The sequence below is a fragment of the Trachinotus anak genome, unplaced genomic scaffold, assembly GCF_046630095.1.
Source record: "Trachinotus anak isolate AG129_WGS33_773 ecotype Australia unplaced genomic scaffold, CSIRO_AGI_Tana_v1 ptg000025l, whole genome shotgun sequence".
Classification (NCBI taxonomy): domain Eukaryota; kingdom Metazoa; phylum Chordata; class Actinopteri; order Carangiformes; family Carangidae; genus Trachinotus; species Trachinotus anak.
In genome coordinates, this window is record NW_027273876.1 from 12,134,532 (window position 1) to 12,147,296 (window position 12,765).

Consider the following 12,765-nt stretch of genomic DNA (forward strand, 5'->3'; position numbering starts at 1 on the left):
GCCTCTGTAAATAACATAACCTACTTAAATAACCAGCCAACAACCATCATGCTAATTCAACAACAAACGGATCCCAATATAGCAATCTAAAACTACAGATTGGACATTGACTTCTACTTCATGGCTGACTTTCCTGGAAGGTCACTGCTGTGGCTAAATGCTTGTCAGCTAATCTCCTCAATAAATACACTGGGTCAGAGTCTTAAGTCTTCTGCTTAGTCTGATTCTGTCATGGAGGCAAATGTGTGGAGGCTTAGGCTCTCCAGTTTTCAATTCAAAGAAGAGCTGGGAGAGAAGTGAAAAAAAAAAAAACAAACTGAAACTGGTTCCCTCCATTTGCTTAGTTATAAGGCTTCCTCATATAAGTATGCTACTCTTGATATTACATAAGTACATAATGTCGAAAATACACGGTGACACGCACAATACACTGAGGGCACTCAGGCTTCTTATATATATGGACTTCACTCAAGTATGAATTACCTTTCTCTTTTGCTCTTCAGGCCATGTCTGTGTTTTATTATTTATTTGATAAAGCACAAAGTATACTGCATCTATAAATACACTGCAGGGCTTGTAGGAATGGACCGCAACAGGGAAAGATTGTGCAGCAGCCACGCACACACTGGTGTTATCATGCTACTGCAATTGATTCAGTGACAATTGAATGGGCTACAGTAGAATAATAAGCTCCAGTACATATATACACTAAGCCTGGAGATCACACAGACGGCAAGGGCTAAGAAAATTGCCTTTGAGTGATAAAAAATGAGCAAACCTGAAAAATAAACTGTGGAAAACAACAGAGATCTCTGTGGTGGGACACTGTGGTGTGGCGGTGTTATGACGTAGCTTATTTTTTGTTTTCTGTCCAGGAAATTTACCCCAAGGACATAAAAAGATGCCACTTGTAGAAAGGGTCCTAAGACAATAGTCCCAAGAGGTGGAAGGGATAAAGGCAAATGCCAGGAGAAAATGGGACTTTACTATTCCCTGTTTCCTTTTTTTGGTCACAATAACAGCGGTAATTCAGCAGAGACAGCTTAAACCAAGCAGTTTATGTGTTTCATGTAACCTTAATGTAACGCAATAGCTTCTTGATGTTTAGAAACAAATAACCCATTTGCATCTAATCTTGCAAAACTAGGAGGCAGATATATCTCGTGCATTTTACGGCAGTTAATCCCTACATAGCCTTAAGTTTTTGGCCCATTTCATAACTTTGCTTCTAAGACCTGAAAACATTAATTATTTAAAAAAGCCAGACATCTTTTGCCCAACCAAAAATACCAGGGAGCAGGTAGATGAACAGCAAAAAAACAAAAACAAAAAACGTCTAGAAGATCTTTTAATCTGAGTCTAATTTGAGTTTTCATCTCATCTTTCAATGGTGTGATGAAGGAGTTATGGGCGATGTCACCTTAGGCTGTAAATTGAATCTACATTTGAGAAATGCATCCAGCGTGGTGTAAACATTGTAGCGTCTCGAAATATTACAAATAAAGATTCCAAAGTGACTTACATAAGTTTGCAGGGTCTTACATCATCTTCTGCATCTGTAAACAAATGTCTGTTTACTAGAAAACTGCAACTTCAACTTTGACAGTTGCACCTCTAAACTCATGTTTTGACACTTTCAACACAGAACACACGGTGAGCTGTGGGATTTCTCACTTGTTTATTGGACTATGGTATACAGATGATCAGTTATTTATTCATCTTATCCTCACAGCTTCTTGTCTTTCTCATCCCATTCCCATCCCATCCATCCTGTGTCCTCTCTAGCAGAGTATTGCAAATTAGTGGTGTTTTTCTATTCGTTTTCTACCCATGTTTTCTTTTCTCCCACACTTTTCTCTGATGTTGTGTAGATGAGAGGTTTTAAGAGCTCTGTCAACCTGAGGCAGGGCCCTCAGGTTTTTGGGTCTAGGTGGAGCTGGTTTTAGGTCCAGGTCTCCTCTGATTTTCCTGGGCAAGGGGATATTTATTTGCATCTGATTTCAATTATTGTGTTTGTAATTTACTCTTAGTATATCATAATGAAAGAAAAAATTACTTCTAATCTTACTTATAATCATGGTAAATTTATCATTTTCCTGATTGCACATGATATGACATGATACTGACAGCACATCTATTTTTACACCTTCATTGTTCATCATAATCATTTATGACTGTCAGATATAATTTGGTTGAATGTCCTTGGGCTTTGGTCACATAGGGTCAAATTCTGCCAAGGTCCTTTTCAGGGGAGGTCCACTTGCCTGCTGTACTGTCAGAAAACTAGTCTGTTTTTTTTTTTTGTTTCGTTTAACACACGTTTTGCACAGCAAATTTCATAGCTCCAACTTCTCGAACATAAAGATGAAGATGATCATTACAGTCACTGTCAGAGTGAGAAGTACTTTTGTAACACATAGATGACCCAGTGGATTCATCTTAAGTATCACATGTGTATTTGTTTCCCTTTGCTGTTGGCTTGAGGTTTCAAACTGCACTAAAGCTATAGTTTCTCTTTATGCTTTTTTTAAAATCTATGTTATTTTGCCTTGCCTAATTTTCTTGATTTGCACCTGACTGTTCCTCCTTCTCTCACTTTCTTTTTTCTCCTTTTTCTTCCTGTCTTTTTTTTCTGTTTGTTGGTTTCTTCCTTTCTTCTAGTATGTGGCATTTGGCTCCCTTTTCTTCATCCTCATCTCCATCTCCACTTTCTGCATGGAGACGCATGAGGCCTTCAACACCATCATCAACAAGACAGAGAACGTCACGGTGGGCAACGTCACCCATGAGGAGATTGTATACGAGGTGGTGACTGACAGCTGGTTGACATACGTGGAGGGTGTGTGTGTCATCTGGTTCACCATCGAGGTCCTGCTCCGAGTCACCTTCTGTCCAGATAAGTTGGAATTCTTCAAAAGCACCCTCAACATAATTGACTTTGTCGCCATCCTGCCCTTCTATCTGGAGGTGGGCCTGAGTGGTCTGTCCTCCAAAGCTGCCAAGGATGTCCTGGGGTTCCTCCGCGTCGTCCGATTCGTCCGTATCCTCCGAATCTTCAAGCTCACTCGCCACTTTGTGGGTCTCCGTGTCCTTGGCCACACCCTTCGTGCCAGCACCAATGAATTCCTCCTGCTCATTATCTTCTTGGCCCTTGGTGTCCTCATCTTTGCCACTATGATCTACTATGCTGAACGAATTGGTGCAGATCCGGATGACCCAACAGCCAGCGCTCACACCAACTTCAAGAACATCCCCATTGGATTTTGGTGGGCCGTTGTGACCATGACCACACTGGGCTATGGAGATATGTATCCGGAGACGTGGTCAGGGATGCTGGTGGGTGCGCTTTGTGCCTTGGCTGGTGTGCTGACCATTGCTATGCCTGTACCTGTCATTGTTAACAACTTCGGCATGTACTACTCTCTGGCCATGGCCAAACAAAAGCTGCCCAAAAAGAAGAACAAACATATCCCTCGAGCACCCCAACCAGGATCCCCCAACTACTGCAAGCCAGATGCCCTGGCGATGGCTACTGCTTCACCACAGAGGATCTTGGGAAATGTCCTAGGTGGAGTGATGGGGTCTGGAGGCATAGGGGGTGACTGTCCTCTAGCCCAAGAAGAAATTATAGAGATTAACAGAGGTGAGAGATTTGTTTTTTCATAGTTCACATCTTTAGAATCAAAGTAAATTGGGTAAAACTGATGGGCACGCGCCTGGAAAATTTACTGTTTTACTGATTGCAGTTTAAGGCATACGTGCTGATGTTTTCAGAGGTCCAGTGGAGGATTAGAGTGCTGCAGTGTTAAGAGAAAGAACTGTGAGTACTATCAAGAAGTGATGCATAGTTGATTCTGGATCCACCCTGGAGAAATCACTGGCCCATCAGAACTCATGTGTAATTTATGATCAACTTGTAGGTCCAAAGTCGCCTTGAGGCACCCATCTGTCAGTGAAGAACAAACACTATGGAAATAGAATGAACTCAATTATCTATTAAAATTGCTTAATGCATCTCAATTTGGGCTGACTGCAGATATTTCTCTCTGGCATTAGCAGTAAAATCGGGGGGGGGGGGGGGGGGGGTAAAGCGGCTCCTTGTTTGCTCTTTACATGCTGCAGCATCAGGCGTCAGTCCCATGCAGCAATAATGCACCTTTAATGCATTACTTTACTGCCTTAGTCATCAGACAGAAAATATTGGTTTATCAGTGCTTTTACTACATCCTGTCTGCTTGGCTGTCTTCCAGTCTGTAAAGGTTTCTCGTAGGTTGTGTTAGTAGAGTTTTTTCAGCAGGAAGTTTTATTAGTCAAAATTGCCTTGAAGACTGATTTGCAGTATCATCACCACATACTCCAACACGTAAACAACAGCATTCCTGCTCACTGACGTACTGTATTTCAACTTAACATCACGATGAAGATGTGTGCACTGTCAGCAATAGTCATCCCTGATCATAACTGAACATTTGTGACCACTCAAAATGTTTGACAGTTTTGCAGGGTGATCTTCTGAATAAATATATATACAAATTATTACTTTTAATTAATTATTCGGTTTATAAAATGCAAATGCCCTTCATAAGATACAGTGAGACTATTATTTCTGGCTGATTCACAGCAAAAAAAACATATAAAAGTATCAATTTACAGTGTTAATAAATGGATTAAAAAAGCAATCCTGATGGAATTTTAAATGATGATTAAATCATTATTTCAGTAATTTCCTGTTGTATTTTATATCAAGTTTATAGTGACCTCGTGGTACTGTATTTTCCAGTATCTGTAATAACCCTACCCCCTCTGTGACTCTTACCAGACCTCACAATGCCAGTTTGCGATAGAAAATGTATTGCTTTATTTTGTCAGACTCGATCAATGAAATAAAGTACAAATTCATCTTTGAAAGCACGTTTCTGAAACAATATCTTCCCCTTAATTTCGCCTCCCCCCTCCCTTTCCTCTAGATTCCAAGCAGAACGGTGATGCAGCCTCGGCCGCCCTGGCTAATGAGGACTGCCCCACCATCGACCAAGTGCTGAGCCCAGACGAGAGGAGCCCTATTGGGCGTGGACCTACCCGGGAACGCTACCAGCAGGACCGTGCCTGCTTCCTGCTCAACACCAGAGAATTCCGTGCCACAGATGGGAATGTGCGGAAAGGTACGTTTCACACCAGGAGACAGATACATAAACATAAACATCTTATGTAAACAGATCCACACAGCAAGGCAGGCACAACAAACTGTAAGCATATGTGCTATATATGTCCAGTGTGCATCCGGTGCAGATACGTACACACAGGTCACTGCATGTGCATAAGATCAGGTTCAGACATTTAGGAAAGATAGGTTGGATGGGAGAGCACACATGAAACTGACTTTGGAAGCCTCACCTACTCATAGAAGGCTCCATTTTACAGCAAGCAGCAAAACATACACACATATACAGTCAAACAGACACAACACATGCACATACACTCAGCTCTTCTGCTCTGCTCTCTTTGTTTCCACCTCTTCACATTCATGTTGTCTGTGTTTCCATCACTGCTTGGTATCATATTTTATTTTCTCTGTCAGACAAGATTTCCTGTCCCTCTACTTCTCTGCCTTTTCTTTCTCTTCTCACTCCCTCAGTCATGTCTTCCATTTTTTCATGGTGTCTGTGAAGTCTGTTGTGCGTCCCATAATATCACATTCATTCATGCTCATGAACGATCTCTGTCTTTCTCTGTCTTCTGGACTCAGACAGTTGACCATGCATTAATTTATTTCTCGTCACTTCTGTTTCTCCCTCTCTGTTTCTCTCTCTCTCTCTCTCTTTCTCTCTCTCTCTCCTGCCTCACATCGTTCCTTTTTTATTTTGGCCTGCTGCCCTGCCCTCCCTCCCCTGTGATGACCCTCACCCCGCCCCACCCCCCGCCCCACATTTTCCCTCCTGACTCCCTCTCCCCTCTGCCCTATCTTTTAACCCACGCCCCCATTTCTGCCCTTCTTTTCCTTATGTGCAACATCATAACCTCGCCCCTCCCCTTCTTAAAAAAAAAAAAAAATCCCATGTGCATTATCTTCGTGCCCATGAAAACCTGACACCTTGCTTCATTTACTACTGCTATCCACCCACCACCACTGTCGCCAACCTGCACTAAAACACTCCCTCACACTCCCTCCAAACTTTCAACAACCCCTGTTGACAACAAACTAGAGGCAGCAGCCCTGGCACCCAGCCCAGACTCCCCTCTGACTGAGGATTGGTATAAGATGGAAGGGTCTCTGTTACAGCAGGACCTCAATGCAAACTCCACCTCCTCCTGGATCAAACCATAGACCAGAGGTAACACTAACAAAAGTTTAAAATGAAGGAGCCCGTAGCCTAGTCAACTTTTGATTGAAAACATCCAGAAATTCTGATCTGGCTCTCCATGACATAGCATGTTTTGCAGTTGCACAAATTACACTACACCAGCACAGCACCCACTTTAACACAGACACAGCTGCACACACTGTGCATGACTTCAAATGACAGATACACACCACCATTTCCACAGTGTTGTGTCTACATGTTCAATGGAGTTTGATGTGTCACCTGTGAAGAGTCTTCTCTGTGCCTGAAAGTGTGCCGTCGATTTTAAATCTCACATGAAAAGATTGATGCAAACAGCCGAGCTAAGGTTAGAGAGAGCTTCAATCTGAATATTAAGGTTTGGGTGGCAAATGGCATTTTCAGGCTCATCATCTGATTGGTGAGGTATTTTATCTGACTCCTAACATCAGCATATCCTACCTGCATACAAATTTGCTTTATTATAATTCTGTGAACTCAGCAACAATCTCAATAAATATTGTTCAAGATGTAAAAAACAAACAATAAAAAAAAAACTTTTTGGAAAGAAAATGGGATTGCAATGCGCACAAATATGTGTATACCTGTGTGTTTGTGTCTGTGTGAGAGCTTAAAACTTGCATAGAGTCATAAGTGCAAGAGCGCGTCCATGTGGACGTCCACATATGCAAATACACCCAGCAGCTGAAGTGAAAATAACCCAGTTGTCGTGTCCTGTGTCAATAACTAATAAAACATACACTGAAGAAGATTGAGCGGGAACAGTGGGTCACGTTGTTGTCTGATGTGCCTCTGTGTTGTTGTTGTCTCTCTCTTCAGGTTGTGTCATATCACGCGTGTGTATGTGGGCTTTTTCATTCTTACATGTTATACACTGTGTCTCTGTCCTCTCAATGCCGTCTGAGTGTTGTGTTTGTGTTGTCGTGTGTGGCTTAATTTTGTTTTTCCCTTCTACTGTGTTTATTCGTGTCGCTCCCTCCCCCGTGTACCTCCACCTTGGTAAACAAAAGCATACACTGCAGCCCAGAAACTCTTTTGCCACTCTACACTCTACCTGCATTGATACAGTATAGATACTATGTACATGTACTCGTGCACAGGATAAAGAGTAAAAAACTCTTCAGGGATGAACTGAATAGCACCTTCAATGGCACATATTCTGCTGTAATACATTTCAGGTGCAAAGATGTGCATACTTACATGTACATATACCTTATTTTATTGAAAATCATTTGGCCAGCCTTTATGGCTTCACACAGTTGTGATGCTGATTGCAGTGTTGTATGACAGTCATTTTTCCAAGGCCCAAGGTCATTGGGGTCAGGGGAGCCATCGAGGTCAAGGGATAGTACCTCTTGAGACATGCCACGCTGGAAACAAGCAAACAATTTTTAAACTAGTATCACTCAATGTTCTTTGTAAACAAAGCCTCTTGACTTTTTAAATCAGTTATCGCAATGCTGATGTGCAAAATGTTGTGCTGTGAGCGTGTAATGGATCTGAAATACTATTCCCTAGACCATGTAACTGTGCTTTCAGTGCCTAGTGTAGTCCAAAGTTCAGGACCTTTTGTCTTTGCACTGTGGAGACCTGGATAGATATCAAAAGCTGCACTCTGTGACTGAAACACTTACGCACTTACCGACCAGACAGACAAACACTGTGACAGATTTGATTGAAAAGTGGCTACATGCTGTCTAAGGTAAGCAAGCCTTGAGCTGTCCAAGCCCTTCACTTAACGGTCGCTGACATTGCTTCAGTTTCAGTGGTTCTTATGTATAAACTGCAATTTAAATGCTACAAAAATCCCTCTTTAAAGTAGCTCAGGAGTCCATTAAAGAAGATAAGTGCTGGAGTCACTAGGAAAGCGCTTCCGGGTTTGGTGTCTTACAGGAAAGCTGTACACTGTAATTCATACATTCAGGTTGTGGATCTATAACGGCCCTTGCTTCTTTGCCAGTCTATATTAATATGTTGAGCCTTGTGCACTGGGGAAAGAGATTGTACTTGGTGGCTACAATAAACAGCAAAGAAAACCCCCAAAAAACAAAATAGTTATGTTTTTTTTGCCATCCCCGGAACGTGATTCTCTAGTGTTTTATAAGGAGCTATGTGTAGACAACCCTATAATAGACAAATGGCCTGTCCATGGTGCTGCCCTCCTCTCACCCAGTGCATCTGTAAAAAAAAAAATAGATGGCTAACATTACTGAATATCTACAAATTAGCAAAAATGAAAAACAAAAGAAAAATGCTTAATTTCTGTTAGTTAACGTCCCTGTGCTCTTCTGATGATAAACGTTCTCCTTCTTGTCTTTAAAGAGGGATTCTCATGCTCTGTAAATCTCATCCTTGTGTGCTTCAGTTGTGATTTATTTCGTAGATACATGCATAAGACGTCTTTGCCAACTTCTTTTATTAGCTTCTCTGTTTCTTCTCTTTGATTGTTGGCCATTTGACTTCCTCTGCACCCAATGCAATATGCATGGCTCACTAAGGTCAAACGGTCAATCACCCCTTTGATTGTCCACTCCCAATCACTCCTCCAGACCTTCTTCAAGGATCTCAGTCTCGTTGGGTTCTGTCTTTCCTCCTCTGTCTCTCCCCCTCTCCCCTCTCTCTGCCTTCAGTTCCTCACTGTACGTGTACAATTGTTTTCTTCTTTGTATTTCTTGGGTCTTTCTTGTGCTTATTTATGTCCTTTGTTTCTTAAGTGGTGTGTACATCTTTCATTAAGTATTTTGTGGTGTATTATGTGCAGAGGATTCAGTTATATTTGTTTTTTAATTATTATTTTTTGCTGTTGCATATGATCTGGGTTTTTTTTCTGTTAGAGTCTTTGAGTTTTGTACAAGTGTGTTTTGTTGTTTGGTGTTTTGACCTCTCTGTGTTCTTCCTGTGTTTTCTGTTGAGTTGTGCCATCACCTACCTACCTTTCTTCTGTGAATTGGAACGATAAAAGAAATTGCCAACAAAACAGTGAAATTAATTAACATAAAAGTGGCACAAATCTCGCTGGTTTAGGACATTCTGAAGGACTTATTTTGACAAAAAAGCTCATCATTCATTACCAAAAAAATTTTTTATGTATATTTGACCCAAGAATAAAGATCATACCTTTTATTTTTCAATACTTTTAAACAGGGATAATTTCTACATTTAATGGGGTTCAACAAATATTATATATTAAACATTAAAATTCATTCATAAATAAGCTGTTATGTTTAGCAGGGCGCACAGGTCGCTCTTCATCAACATTTCATCCCACCCTTATTTATCTTATTTATAATGATGATATTAATCAGGATAGATTGTTGGTGGAATTATTTTCTGAGACCAGAGGTTTTATAATATCCACAAGGCATCTGTTGTTTATGCCTGTGCTCAAGCAAAATTATTCATCACTACCAATTTCTGTTGTAAACAAATTTCTACATTACGGTCAGTGGCTCAGTACAAATGGCTACAACCAAGTACAATATGCCAACTCCAAATTTAACTCCTAAAGCTCTCCTTTTATAAAGTACTTTGTGTGAAAATGTGGTTTATGTGGTTACACTTGTCAGTGTCCTCCTGTATTGTCATTGTTCTCCTTTAGTCTCAAGTCATTTGGAAAACCTGTTCAACATTGTCATGCATGTTGTAACGTGTGAAGCAATACCTCTGTGTTTCTTACTGTGTTGCCTCATCTCAACACTCTGCAGATATTCTTTGGTCTGAGCCAGATTTTTACCTTATAATAAGAATAATACATGCTATGTATATATGTACAGTATGTATGTATGCACATAGGATACATATTTATGTAAATCTATTACACATATATACATATAAAATATTAAATGGAATCTAGCTTTAATGATAACAGCTGACGCATATAGGTCTGTATGACCCACATACAGGTAACAAGAGGAAGCAGGATACAGTTGCATGTCATTAAGTTTCCCCAAAAGTATGTACTGTATGGACATGTGGCTTCAGTAATGAAGAGATCGATACATCTAATTATGGGTAACAGGAGATCAACCATATCCTTAACAGGCAATTGATCCCATGTAAGAATGATACAGTATGTAGCTGAGCCAAAAATAGCATATGAAGAGTCAGCAATTCCTGTGTATCCATAGCAAGCACACACTCATGAAACTGTACGGCCTATGTGAAGAAGATAGAGGTCAAATAGTTCTCTGCCTTCTCCATGCATACAGTACATACAAGAATGATCAAATCTATTATTTTGGTTCAATCTGTTGAACGTTACGTAATTATTTCCTTGGTAAACAGTCTGGTCAGAATATTTGCAGTCTTCCTCTCTCTGTTCCTCTGTGTCTTCCCTCTCCATAACCTCCCCCTTCTGTGATTAACACTCATTCTCCATCCCATCCCCAGGCCGCCACTGCAGTGCAAGTGTAACTAAAGTCTGACTGTAGGTAGGTACGTACTCCCTCCGTAGTGTAAATTAAGTGTGACTTTGGACAGGAATTATGTCATCACTGAATACAGTGACAGCCAGACTCATTGTTTCCCCTGATAGACAATCCCAAAGCACAAAACCCCTGTTGATATTGTTGTAAATATAGTAGTTAGCACAGAGAGGAGGTAGCTAGCAGACCGTGACAGACTGCAGTGGCTGAGATATGATTACTTTTACAGTATAAGCATCTTTATTGTCATTTCTGAAAACTTTCCTTGTGTTGAATTTCACCAATCAATGCCTTTAAACATCAGGAAAAGCAAACTAACGTACCAATCAGCTTTTGGTTGCAAAGCAGGCAGCCAAACCAGTCATTTACACCGTTTATATCTGAAACACCATCAGAACCACGTTACTGTCTGGTCTACATTATTCTTCATCAGTTTCACCTTCATCTAATCATAAGATGGGAACTCATTTTTTTCCTCTTATTTCATTCATGTCCCACTTCACAAGTGTTTCGAACCCTCTAATTCCAGACATGAAGAGGACAAATAAAGGACATTTTTTTCACAGGAACAGAGCCAACATTAACACTACAAGTGAATACTGCAAACATGACCACCTTTAAGTCTTAGTTTAGTTGAAGACAAAACTTAGTGTTCTCTGTTTTCTTTTATCACATGAACAGTGTGTTATGCTGTATTTTTCCTTTCCTTCTCTCTCTCTCTCTCTCTACTCTGCATGGTGCATGCTGATTTTCGCTAAGCACCAAGAATAGATCCAAAGGAATTTCTCCGTAGAATCAAAACCTTTTGTTGTAACTTCATATACGGGCCTCTCCACCTTATTTTTGTGAACTCTCACAATGCATCCTTCAAATCTTTTAGGGCATTCGTCACTGTTGATCAAAGGTAGCACACGAGTAAAGCAGTTGCCTAATGTTTAACCTTAACTTGTAGCACCAAATCAGCTGACTGGGACAGTACATTGTACATGTAAATATGACTACACAGTAAATTAGTTGGCCTTCAATTTATATTGATATTTTTTATTCTCTGAAAATTGTCTAGTTGTTTAATGGCAGGAACTACATTAACAAAACTGAAGCTTTTTATTTCATTAAAGCTTTTAAGATCTAAAATGATGGAATGGAACAATGTTAAATTACACATAATTATTTTGGTTTATACCAAATGCACATTCAATAAAAGTCAGTTTAGATAAGTCAAAGTTGTAAGATGTCGGTAAATTTATGATAGCCACCTCTTCCTTTAAGAGATTTTTTTGTCTGCAAAAAAAAAAAAAAAAAAAAAACAGGTTGGGTTGTTGTACTCATCCCTCCTGTTGTTGCCCGTCAGCTCCGATTCAGCAAACATCACGAATGCGGCTGCCATTTGATGCAGCCTGACAGTTTGTCTCGGTACATCTCGGTGGTATGAACAAAATACTTTTGGAATTGAACTTGAGAATGAAGCAGCACCACAGATTGGCCGGACAGCTTCTCAGAAATCTTTGTGTGACACGCAGCCTCAGAAACCCAGTGAAAACGCATCATCAATATTTTACCAAGTTGCCATCTGACAAATGTGCCTGAGATAGTCAGAATAAAAAAAGGACTTTTATTTACGGTTGGCTCAAATGACGCGTAAACTAGAGTGGTGGGGTTGGGCCACTGTGCACCACAATATTGCTGTATATTTCCACTCCAGCAGGAAGGCACAAAGGGTGTCATACTGCACCATTGGGTGTTCTTTGTTGTCTGACTGTGGCCTTGTGATGGTTGGAGTTTAACACAACTATACACTGTAACTACAATGTAATCACAAACTCTGTGGGCATTACAGAGCAAATTTGAGCTGATATAACAAATTCCTAATAAAACTGTTAAGCTCCACCCATTATAGGTCAGGTAGCCATTGTTAGGGCAGTAAACTGCTACCTACCAATGGTGTTTTTCACTTCACCTGATGCAACAACACTCCGTCAGCACAGCACTACCTTCTCTGT

General features: G+C 40.5%; 1 pseudogene; it reads left to right on the top strand.

The window, feature by feature from the left end:
* The window catches only part of LOC139609319 (voltage-gated potassium channel KCNC1-like), a 50,551-nt pseudogene that overhangs the window by 24,688 nt on the left and 13,098 nt on the right, over positions 1–12,765 (top strand).